Consider the following 13,293-nt stretch of genomic DNA (forward strand, 5'->3'; position numbering starts at 1 on the left):
TGAAAAATCACAAAATAATTTTCTTTAAGGCTGAGGGGTAAAATTTGCATTTTCCAAAGAGATTATGATGTGATAGGGAAAGAAGATGAATATAGTGTGGCACGTTGAGAAGCACAGTGCCACTGACTGACTTTTTAGAGGAGAGATCTGGGTCAAAGCCAAGGAAACATCAAATAATAAGAAGTAAAGATTCAGCACAGCCACAATAGAAAATATTATGTATACCACTGGTAATATTCAATGTGATTATAGCTGTTATCTGAACACTATGTTCAGAATCATAACTAAATATATTTGTTTTAAATTGAAGTACAAGAGGAATCTACAATTAATTTAACACATTTGATGTTAAGGTCATTATTACAAATAACAATGACAGTAAAATTTATTGATTTGCTTTAACATATTCATTTAATTAGATAATATTACAAAATGAAAGCTTTATTTCATTTATCCTGAAGAACATATCCCAATGTCTCAAACTAGAGGAAATTTCAGTCAAGACAAATAACCATATCACTATCTTGGTGAGTGTTTGATGAGTGTAGTTTGAGTGTATTTAAACTGAAGAATCTTTTTCAGGATGTGAAATAATTAGTAAAGAATTGTGATCTTTATCTTGGAGTTGTTCTTGCAATAGGCTTTGGGCTAGAATACAGAAACAGATTTTCCTTTAGCAATATCAAAATGCTATATTTCCAGATATTTATTCTCTTTCTTTGGGAAACTGATCATGATATATTGTCTTTTAAAAATGTATTTCTGTATTCAGGTTGCTAGTATTTTAAATAGCTTAGGATTCTAGCATCTATATCTGTGAAAGATATTCTCCTATAGCTTTCTTTTCTCATATCATTTTTGACTGGCTTTGTTGTTAAATGCATTAAGTTAAAATGTGTTTGAGGTTATTTCTATTGCTATCCTCTTCAGAAATTCATATGAGATTGGTATTTGGATTTATTTGTAACAATCTGATTAGCATCTTAGCCTAATATTTTCATAGTGTCAATTTTAATTTAAATTAAAGATATATTAATAGCCATGTTTTGTATTTTAGAGTATGGTAGGTAATATACATAATGATAAATTAAATATACTATATTTTCCTCTAAAATTTCAAGTTTATTGTCATAGAGGGCTTTTTTAATATTATTATCTTATTGCAATTTAATCTCTGCAGCTTCCATGGATATTTTATTCCACAATTCTAATATTGCTATTTAAGCCTTCTATCTTTTTATTCCTTATTAATCTTGACAAAGATTTGTCAACTTAATTAATTTTTTAGGAACTACTTTTTAATTTGCTTGTTCATATTATTTAATTATTTTGCTATGATTTTCAGCTCTTACTGTTATTATTTCCATTATTGTACTATTTTTGGTTTTATTATGCTCTTCTTTTAACTTCTTAAATTAAATTTCAGCTCCTTTAATTATAGGCATTCTTGTTTTCTTTTATGCCATTTCAAATCTAAATGTACCTTTTAACTACCATTTCAGCTGAAACATTTGTATATGTGTGTGTGAGAAACTGGTTCAAAATATTTCCATATATAAAATAAGACGTTTATGTGGCTAGTTGTTTAAAAATAGTTTTAAACCCATGTGTACATAATCATCAGGTTATTTTTAATAATTTATTCTAATTTAATTGCACAGTGATAAAAATATGACATATATAATGCAACATTTTTTAAAATTACAGCTAGATCATAATTATTTTTCATAGGTGACCCAAATGCTCATTTAAATGAAATGTATTCTCCAGCTTGGGGGTGCAATATCTCACATGAAAAGTGAAAAAAAAAAAAGTATTAGTCACTCAATCGTGTCCAACTCTTTGCAAAGCCCATAGACTGTAGCCCACCAAGTTCCTTTCTCCATGGAATTCTCCAGGCAAGAACACTGGAGTGGGTAGCAATTTTCTTCTCCAGGGGATCTTCCTGGGTCTCCTGCATTGCAGGCAGAAGATTCTTTACTGTCTGAGCCACCAAGGAAGCCCTTCCTTAAATCAACTTGTTAATTTTTTTTATCAGCTGGGATGAGCAAGATGGTGTACAGAACCTGGAAAGTCTATCAGATGTCCATTATTGACCCCATTGATACAGAGCTTTGGCTGCAAATCTCAGGCCATTATCAGATGCAACATTCTCAGGAAACTCACAAAGAAACAGCTAGGATCTTGCAGGGCCTGAATAATGTGTCCCAAGTCAGTGGAACACATTCAAATCATTAAACCAAACCAAAAGTGTCAACTATGGTCAGAATCCAGTGGGACTTTCTGGATGGAATGAGAGGCCCAATGTGTTCTATTTGCAAAGAACTTCCTGAACTGGTAGGCAGTGACCAGGATCTTGAGCAGCATCTAGCTGGTAAGAAAGCTTTGTCAGGCTGGTTTGGTTTTCTAGAATGAGTGGTGGGCTTGCCTGGAAACTCTATTTAGAATGCGGTCTGAATTTTAATGGGCCATCCTCTCATAGATCCAGAAGGCAATTTTTCTACAACGGTCTCCATAGGAAAGCTTGTTTTATATACCTGTCTAAGCCTTACCAGGGGCCTGAACAAATGCCCAGACAATTTACCAAAGCCCAGGAGTGAAAGAAAATGTTGCATGGCACACTTCCTGGGGTGGCATAGATAGCCATCCATATAAAATGATGCTCTGACTATGGTTTTGGGGACACAAGTCAACTAAATGCTGGTGATCAGGTCTTTGACTTAGTTGGATATTTACATTGCTATATCTTCTAGTTCACTAATGATATCTTTTGTAACCTATGATGTTTTCAATCTTATATATGTCTCATCTCTGAAATTGTGGCTTTTAATCTCTATGTTTTCAATGTGAGTTTCATACTTTTCATGTCTCTATGTAACACGTTCAATCTTATTTCTCATTTTTTAACATATGGGATATGTTTATTATAGTTTTTATTCTTATTCTTTGGAAGTCCAATCTCTGTGTTAGTCCTTTTATAGGTTATTTTTTAAATACTGAGGCATAATTGATATACAACTTTATATTAGTTTAGGGTAAGATAGTTTTGATTCTTTTTTCTCATCATGGGTTATATGGCCCTACTTCTTTGCATACCTGATAATTTTCAATTGGATGTTACATATTGTGATTTTTACCTTTTAGATTGCTGAATATTTCTGTGTTCCTATTAAAATCCTTATATTTTGTTCTAGGATGCAGATAAAATGTTGGGACATACTTTTTTATTAAGAACTTACTTTTAAGATTTGTAAGATGGGATTAGAGCAGCATTTAATCTAAAACTAATTATTGCCCACTACTGAAGCAACATCCTTTGAGCACTATAACCAATCCCTGTGAGTCATGGGGTTTTCTATTTTCTCTGATGGAAACTGACATTCTCTTGGCCTGTGTGATCTCCAGGTATTGTCTACACTAATTCATTTTGGGGCTCTTTCCCTGACTTCTTGTAACTTCTTTGCATACATTATAAATAATAGGAAGCTCCATGTGCATCTTTTTAAATCAAATGGGCCATAGAACTAAATGCAAAACAAAAATTTATAAAACTTCTAGAACACAGAGGAAAAAATCTTAAAGTTACTTGTTTAAACAAATACTTATTTTAATATATACCACCAAAATGATGATCTATAAGAGAAAATTTTTGTTAAATTAGACTTCATAGAAATAAAAATCCTGCTTTTTAAATACCTTATTAATAGGATGAAAAGACAAGGTACAGAATGGGAGAAGGTATTTACAAACTATAAACTAACATAGGCTTTGCAAACAGATTTATAGAGAGCATTAACAGAAACTAAAACCATTTTAAAAATAAACAGGTAAGACAAACAATTTAGACAGATAATTCTGTAAAACATATATATACATAGTCATCTACACTAGTGGCTCAGATGGCAAAGAATCTGCCTGTAATGCAGGAGACCTGGGTCAGGAAGATCCCCTGCAGAAGAGAATGGCTACCCACTCCAGTATTTTTGCCTGGAGAATTCCATGGACAGAGGAGCCTAGTGGGCTACAATCCATAGGGTTTCAGAGTCCGACATGACTGAGCAACTAACACTAGCACGTAGTCATCTAATATCTATATATGTGTGCAAATAATACCATAAAATATGTTCAACATCATTTTAGTTAATATAAATTAAAATTATAATATTACTACACAAGTGTTAAAAAGGCTCAAAATTAACAATTAAAAAATGTGATTATGCCAAGTGTTGGCAAAGATAGAAGAAATTTGAACTCACACACTGCTTATAGAGATGTATTAATAAAATGGTACAATGCTTTAGAAATCACTTTGACAGATTATTTTTAAAGTTATATATATGCATCTAGCATATAGCCTAGCCATTCCTTTCCCAGTTATTTATACAAGAGAAATGAAAGCATATGTCCATGCAAAGACTTGTATATAAATGTTTGTAACTGATTTTTTGTTAGAGCAAAAATACAACAGAAATCAAATGTCCATCAACAGGTGAATGGGTACATGTAATAACATGGATAAATCTCAAAATCGTCAGGTTGAGTGAAAGAAGCCATACAAAAATATAAGATTTCATGTATGTAAAATTCTAACAATAAAACTAATCTTTAATGACAGAAATCTCAGTATGGTTCTTGTAATTAGGACACAGGCATCAGGAGATGGGGAATATTATTGTCTGCCACAAAATGTATCACTCATTGAAAGCATAATCTTGAGAATTTAGGTTTTATCAAAATGGATTCATTTAAGGAGGGACAATTTTAGAAATAGTAGCACTGACATAAAATATTAACAAATAGGAAAATGATTAGTGTTATTTATTCTTGGTCATATTTTTCCTACAATTTTATTCTATGATTTATGACAACTTTTGAATTTTCTATGCCTTTCAATTTTTAGTTTATTTGGAGTGGGGTAAGTCAGAAGCTGCAATATTGAAAACAGACCAAAATAGTAAATAAATGCAGTTATATATCACAAAGAACATGGAATTATTACAATTCTTAAATGATACTTTCTTATAATAAATTTTGTTTTCAGATTTTAGAGGCAAGTTAATATGAGTAATTTATTATTACGGGAGTATGTGCTTTTAATGCTTGACTGCTGAAACGTGTAAATTATATTTCTGTTTACTCCAATAACTGGCTGTAAATCAAATTTATATTCTTCTGAGTTTTTTTTTTAGAAGAATGAAGAGGAACAAAACATAGAAATATAAGACCATATTAAATAAATTAACTGTATTTAGTAGGTTTAAGCACTTTATGTTCTGTACATGATGAATATAAAGACATATCATACTCAAGACCTTTATACACTTCATAGGAACAAATCACTACAAATTCAATTTCATTGAATTATTAAAAGCAAATTAAATGTATACTTTAACTTATTAGTTTACTTTTGAAACAAGTTAAAATATTTCAGATATTTTTTTCCAATTCTTAGGAATGGGTTGAAGTGATCTGTACTTTCTTTTTCTATTACGCATAAAGCTTTTCCCATCACCCTAAAATAAAGTGTCAAACTTTCTCACTAAAGAATTATGATCAACTATTTGTAACAGTGGTCTGTCCACCTTAAAATGTGTTAGTATTCATACATGTGTAATAAGCCACATTTAATTTTAAAAGTTGATGAAGAATTGGGAGTTACTAAAAACCAAAACCAGTCACATGAAGCTGAGTGGGGTTTTCATTATAAGTTGTGGCAATTAGAATTGGGAAGGAAAAATAAGTGGGTCTCTCTGTTGGAGTTACTAAGGAGGTTAGGATTTCAAATTATAAAACATCTGCCAAACCTGGGAGCTAAACATTTTTTGTTTTTTTGTTTTAAAGTGTTTCCTGCACTGAACCTGGACTGGCATCTCGTTTCATACATGACATTTCACATGTTTCAATGACATTCTCCCAAATCTTCCCACCCTCTCCCACAGAGTCCATAAGACTATTCTATACATCATACACAGGGTTATCGTTACCATCTTTCTAAATTCCATATACATGCGTTAGTAACTGTATTTATGTTTTTCCTTCTGGCTTACTTCACTCTGTATAATAGTCTCCAGTTTCATCCACCTCATTAGAACTGATTCAAATGTATTCTTTTTAATTGAGTAATACTCCATTGTTATATGTACCACAGCTTTCTTATCCATTCATCTGCTGATGGACATCTAGGTTGCTTCCATGTCCTGGCATTATAATCTTTTTGTGCCCTGCCCCTTCCCTCCTCTTTCAAGAGGTTGAGGGCAGGAGGAGAAGGGGGTGAGAAAGGTTGAGATGATTGGATGGCATCACTGACTCAATGGACATGAGTTTGAGCAAACTCTGGGAGATAGTGAAGGACAGGGAAGCCTGACATGCTGCAGTCCATGGGGATGCAGAGTCAGACACGACTTAATGGCTGAACAACAACAACAACCAGTGGTTAGGACTCCACATTGCTTTCACTGCCCAAGGCCTGGTTTTGATCCCTGTTGGGGGAACTGAGATCCCACAAGCTGTGCAGCTCCGCCAAAAAATAAGTAAATAAAATGAAGCTACCCACTTCACTCTGAGGTCCATGTTGGTTGCATCTCTAAAGTTTTGATATGTAGTGTTTCCTTGTCATTATGATTTATACTTGGCTTTAAAACTTATTTAGAAATTATACTTATTATATTTCTAAACAAATGTGTTTTGTTTCTGCTGCTTTTATATGATTGCTATTGATTTCTAATTTTGTGCCATTCTGTCAGTGATTTTTTTGGTGATTGTTGAAACTTCCTTTGTGATAAACTTTGAAAAGTAGTCTGGGTGTGCTCAAAAGCATGTATTTTCTCTAATAAATCAGTTTAAGATTCTGAAAAAAAAAAAAAAAAAAATAAAGTGTTTCCTGAAGACTTAAAAGCCAGAAATCTAGGCTGACATTTAGAAATAAACATCCCAAGGCTTGAAAGCCCCATTCATTACTACTGATCAGACATTACAGGAATGGACTGGACAATAAAATTGGATTTGCCTGGAAACTCAGAGCTGCTTCCAAAGTATAACATTGTTTAAAAATACAAAATTATCCCAAGAGGATGACTTTAGAAAGTTGGCTTGTATTGTTTTAAGTTAAAGTTAAGGAGAGGGTATAAACTTTGTCTGAGGTTGTGCTGTGCTTACTCACTCAGTCATGTCCGACTCTTTGCGACCCTATGGACTGTAGCCCACCGGGCTACTCTGTCCATAGGGATTCTCCAGGCAAGAATACTGTAGTGGGTTGTCATGCCCTCCTCCAGGGGATCTTCCCAACTTAGGGATCGAACCCAGGTCTCCCATATTGCAGGTGGATTTTTTACCAGCTGAGCCCCCAGGGAAGCATATTAATAATTGTTTACAACACCATTCAGTTAACCATGGACACTCTCCCGTAGAGACAGCCCCAGCCCCTCCATTAGACTTGGGTTTAAAGCTAAATCCCCCTTTTCTCTTAGGGATCAACTGCCTAATCTCCACTACCTTGTCCTGCTGCTGGAATGCCAACAAGACTTTGCTTTAGCTCTGCTCAGTATTCTGTTTTTCTATCATATTAATGGGCTTCCCTGGTAGCTCAGTGGTAAAGAATCTACCTGCCAATTCAGGAGACAAGGGTTCAATCCCTGGGTCAGGATGATCCCCTAGAGGAGGAAATGGCAACCCACTCCAGTATTCTTGCCTGGGAAATTCCATGAATAGAGGAGCCTGGTGATCTACAGTTCATGGGGTCACAAAGAGTCAGACATACCTTAGTGGCTAAACAACAACATCATCACATTAATAGTGGTAATAATCATCAGGGAACTGTGGATCAAAACCATAATGAGGTATCACCTCATACCTGTCAGATTGCCTATCAAAAACACAAGAGTAAACAAGTGTCGATGAAGTTGTGGAGAAAAGATAATCTTTTTATATTGCTTGTGGAAATTTAAATTTGTGCAGCCACTATGGAAAACAGTATGAAAGTTCCTTGAAAATTAAAAAAAAAAAAATAGAACTGCAGTATAATCCAATGACCCCTTTGTGATAATACATATTATTCAAATGAATTGAAACCTTTGTATGGAAAAGAGAGCTGTATTTTCATGCTAAGTACAGCATTATTCACAATAGCCAAGACATAGACTATGGACCTCAATGATCATTAATGGGCAATGAATAAAGAAACTGTGATATTTACTTACAATGCAATACCATTCAGCCTTTAAAAAGAAGGACATCTTGCTATTTGTGACAATGTGGATTAACTAGTCTGGGGGACAATATGCTAAATAAAATAAGCCAGACAGAAGGACAAATATTACATGATACCACTTACATGATGAGTCTAAAAAAGCCAAACTTAGAGAAATGAATGGTAGAATGAAGGTTTCAAGGGGTGGGTGGCAGGAGAAAGCAGGTGGGTATTATAGTCAAAGGCTACAAATTTCAGCTATATCAAATGAGTAAGTTGTGACAATCTACTATACAACATAGAAATTATAGCTAAAAATAGTGTACTGAATCCTATTTTTCTAAGAGGGCAAATCTGATTATAAAGTGTCTTTATTACAAAAAATAATGGGTAGTAATAAATAAAGAGGGGTGCCATCCCTTTTGGAGGTGATAGATATGATTATGACATAGACTGTGGTGATAGCTTCATTGGTATACATTTATTCCCAAACTCATGTTGTTTGATAGTAAATGCATACAGCTTTCTGTATCTAAGTGATATCTCAAGAAAGTGTGTGTTTTAAGAACAAATTTGCAGGTGGAAAATTTATAACCCTTCTCTAATACATGAAAATGAGAAACAAAAATAATCATATTGTGATATGTGTTATGTCAGTGAAAAGGATAAGAGCTCCTAATTCTGTCTTCTTTAACATTAAATCTTAACCCCCAAATTGTCTTTCAGGTATTTATCCTTAAAGTAGTCAGACCACTGGCTAGCTAATATGTATTTTGTACAAACACATGGATGAAGAAGTAGCACAGCTAACTCAACCTAGTAATTTTTAATTCAAGATGTCCCAGATATGACAGTAGTACTGCAGATGACATGGTATACTAAACAATTCTGCTTTTTCTATTTGGTATGTGTGATGTAGCATTAAATTTAGGCAACAGTGGCTGTAACTTTATTATACTAGAAATAGCGTTTATTAAACTGTTGGTGTTTATTACAAGAATGCTGCTTTTTGATTACAAACTATTAAGTTCTGATTTACCTTTTTCTCATTTAAGCAATAACACTTACTTTAAACAACATTTTCACACCCAGAGACTACATTAATTTTTATTCCAGTAATAGCAATGATCACTTTTTACAGGAGTGAAACATTATTTCTAATACCTGTGGCGGATTCATTTCGATATTTGGCAAAACCAATACAATATTGTAAAGTTTAAAAATTAAATAAAATTAAAAAAATAAATATAAGTATTCAGAAGACCATCACTCACATTACACACTTAACGCCAGACAATATCTCTACATAAGCTAGCTGCTTAATATGTATCCCCTTGCTTAACTCAGCTATATAAAGGATATGACAAGTTCTAGGTCTGGTAGTAATACCTCATGGAAAAATAAAATCTATTCAGCCTGTGCTTGATTGATTAAGGATTCTACATAGCATTTGTGTTCTAGTTTTGAACATATATTAATACTGCATTTTCCTATACCTTTGAAGTTAGTTGTAGGCATGGGGTTCAGTTCAGTTCAGTTGCACAGTCGTGTCCGACTCTTTGCAACCCCATGGACTGCAGCATGCCAGACTTCCCAGTCCATCACCAACTTTCAGAGTTTATGCAATTTCATGTCCATTGAGTTGCTGATGTCATCTAACCATCTCATTCTTTTTGTCCCCTTCTCCTCCTGCCTTCAATCTTTCCCAGCATCAGGGTCTTTTCAAATGAGTCAGTTCTTCACATCAGGTGGCCAAAGTATTGGAGTTTCAGCTTCACCATCAGTCCTTCCAATGACTATTCAGGACTGATTTCCTTTAGGATGGACTGCTTGGATCTCCTTGAAGTCCAAGGGACTCTCAATAATCTTCTCCAACACTTCAGTTCAAAAGCATCAATTCTTCAGTGCTCAGCTTTCCTTATAGTCCAACTCTCACATCCATACATGACTACTGGAAAAACCATAGCTTTCACTAGACTGACTTTGTTGGCAAAGAAATGTGTCTGCTTTTTAATATGCTGTCTAGGTTGGTCATAAATTTTCTTCCAAGTAGCAAGCATCTTTTAATTTCATTGCTGCAGGCACCATCTGCAGTGATTATAGAGCCCAAAAAAGTAAAGTCAGCCACAGTTTCCACTGTGCCATGATGTGCTAATCTGTTTCCATCAATGTGCCATGAAGTGATGGGACCCGATGCCATGATCTTAGTTTTTTGAATGCTGAGTTTTAAGCCAACTTTTTCACTCTCCTCTTTCACTTTCATCAAGAGGCTCTTTAGTTCTTCTTCACTTTCTGCCATAAGGGTGGTGCCATCTGCATATCTGAGGTTATTGATATTTCTCCAAGCAAACTTGATTCCAGCTTGTGCTTCATCCAGCCCAGCGTTTCTCATGATGTACTCTGCATATAAGTTAAATAAGCAGGGTGACAATATACAGCCTTTATGTACTCCTTTCTCGATTTGCTGTTCTGTCGTTCAGTCTGTTGTGTAGTCTGCTGTCCAGTCTGTTGTTCCATGTCCAGTTCTAACTGTCACTTCCTGACCTGCCTTCAGATTTCTCAAGCGGCAGGTCAGGTGGTCTGGTATTCCCATCTCTTTAGAATTTTCCACAGTTTGTTGTGATCCACAGAGTCAAAGGCTTTGGCATAGTCAATAAAGCAGAAGTAGATGTTTTTTGGAACTCTCTTGGTTTTTTGATGATCCAGTAGATGTTGATAATTTGATCTCTGGCTCCTCTGCCTCTTCTAAATCCAGCTTGAACATGTGGAAGTTCATGGTTCACAAAATGTTGAAGCCTGCCTTGGAGAATTTTGAGCATTACTTTACTAGTGTGTGAGATGAGTGCAACAGTATGGTAGTTTGAACATTCTTTGGCATTGCCTTTCTTTGGCATTTAAATGAAAACTGACCTTTTCCAGTCCTGTGGCCACTGCTGAGTTTTCCAAATTTGCTGGCATATTGAGTGCAGCACTTTCACAGCATCATCTTTTAGGATTTGAAATAGCTCAATTGGAATTCCATCACCTCCACTAGCTTTGTTCATAGTGATGCTTCCTAAAGCCCACTCAACTTTGCATTCCAGGATGTCTGGCTCTAGGTGAGTGATCATACCATCATGATTATCTGGGTTGTGAAGATCTTTTTTGTATAGTTCTTTTGTGTATATTTCTATCCTTTATTGAGCCCATCTTTGCATGAAATGTTCCATTGGTATCTCCAATTTTCTTGAAGAAATCTCTAGTCTTTTCCCATTCTATTGTTTTCTGCTATTTCTTTTTATTGATCCCTGAGGAAGGCTTTCTTATCTCTCCTTGCTATTCTTTGGAACTCTGCTTTCAAATAGGTATATCTTTCCTTTTCTCCTTTGCCTTTCACTTCTATTCTTTTCACAGCTATTTGTAAGGCTTAACCAGAGACCATTTTGCATTTTTGCATTACTTTTTCTTGTGGATGATCTTGATCACTGACTCCTGTACAATGTCGTGAACCTCCATCCATAGTTCATCAGGCATTCTATCAGATCTAATTCCTTGAATATTTCTTACTTCCACTATATAAGCATAAGGGAAGTGATTTAGGTCATACCTGAATAGTCTAGTGGTTTTCCCTATTTTCTTCAATTTAAGTCTGAATTTGGCAATAAGAGTTCATGATCTGAGCCGCAGTCAGCTCCCAGTCTCGTTTATGCTGAGTGTATAGAGTTTCTCCATCTATGGCTGCAAAGAATATATTCAATCTGATTTCAGTATGGACCATCTTGTGATGTCCATGTGTAGAGTCATCTCTTGTGTTGTTGGAAGAGGGTGTTAGCTATGACCAATGGGTTTTCTTGACAAAACTCTATGAACCTTTGCCCTTCTTCATTCTGTACTCCAAGGCCAAATTTGCCTGTTACTCCAGGTATTTCTTGACCTCCTACTTTTGCATTCCAGTCCCCTATAATGAAAATGACTTTGTTTTGTGGTGTTAGTTCTAGAAGGTCTTGTAGGTCTTCATAGAACTGTTCAACTTCAGCTTCTTCAGCATTACTGGTCGGGGCATAGTCTTGGATTACTGTGATATTGAATGGTTTGCCTTGGAAACAGAGATCATTCTGTCATTTTTGAGATTGCATCCATTACTGCATTTCAGAATCTTTTGTTGACCATGATGGCTACTCCATTTTTTCTGAGGGATTTCTACCCACAGTAGTAGATACAGTGGTCATCTTAAATTCACTTATTCCAGTCCAGTTTAGTTTGCTGATTCTGAAAATGTTGGCATTCACTCTTGCCATCTCCCGTTTGACCATTTACAATTTGCCTTGATTCATGGACCAAACACTCCAAGTTCCTATGCAATATTGCTCTTTACAACATCGGACTTTACTTCTATCACCAGTCACATCCACAATTGGGTGTTGTTTTTGCTTTGGCTCCATCTCTTCATTTTTTCTGGAGTTATTTGTCCACTGATCTCCAGTAACATATTGGGCACCTACAGACCTGGGGAGTTCATCTTTCAGTGTTGTATCTTTTTTCATTTTCATACTGTTCATGGGGTTCTCAAGGTAAGAATACAGAAGGAGTTTGACATTCCCCTCTTCAGTGGACCATGTTTTGTCGGAACTCTACCGTGACCCATCCATCTTGGGTGGCCCTACACAGCATGGCACATAGTTTCATTGAGTTAGACAAGGCTGTTGTCCATGTGATCAGTTTGGTTATTTTTCTGTGATTATATTTTTCAGCTTGTCTGCCCTCTGATGGAGAAGGGAAAGAGGCTTATGGAAGCTTCCTGATGGGACAGACTGACTGTGGTGAAAACTGGGTCTTGGAGAGTTTTGCATAATGACAAATTTGCAGAATTGGTGGTTGTAATCGGAGAACAAAACTTCAAAAGCCATTGCACTATTTTTTGTTTGCCTTCCCCCTGCCAAGGTGATAATGTTAGGATGTGTGGGGACAGAGCCTTGACCAGCTTAGATCTCTGAGGACAACCACAAGCATTCTCCCCAGATTGCATGGATAAGAAATAAACTTTTATTTATTTTATGACAGAGTGATTTTGAAGTTGTTTATAACTGCAGCAAAATCTAGTCTTTCTCCAGGGATACACTCCCCAAAGC

Source organism: Bos mutus, chromosome 17 (assembly GCF_027580195.1).
Source record: "Bos mutus isolate GX-2022 chromosome 17, NWIPB_WYAK_1.1, whole genome shotgun sequence".
Taxonomy (NCBI): Eukaryota; Metazoa; Chordata; class Mammalia; order Artiodactyla; family Bovidae; genus Bos; species Bos mutus.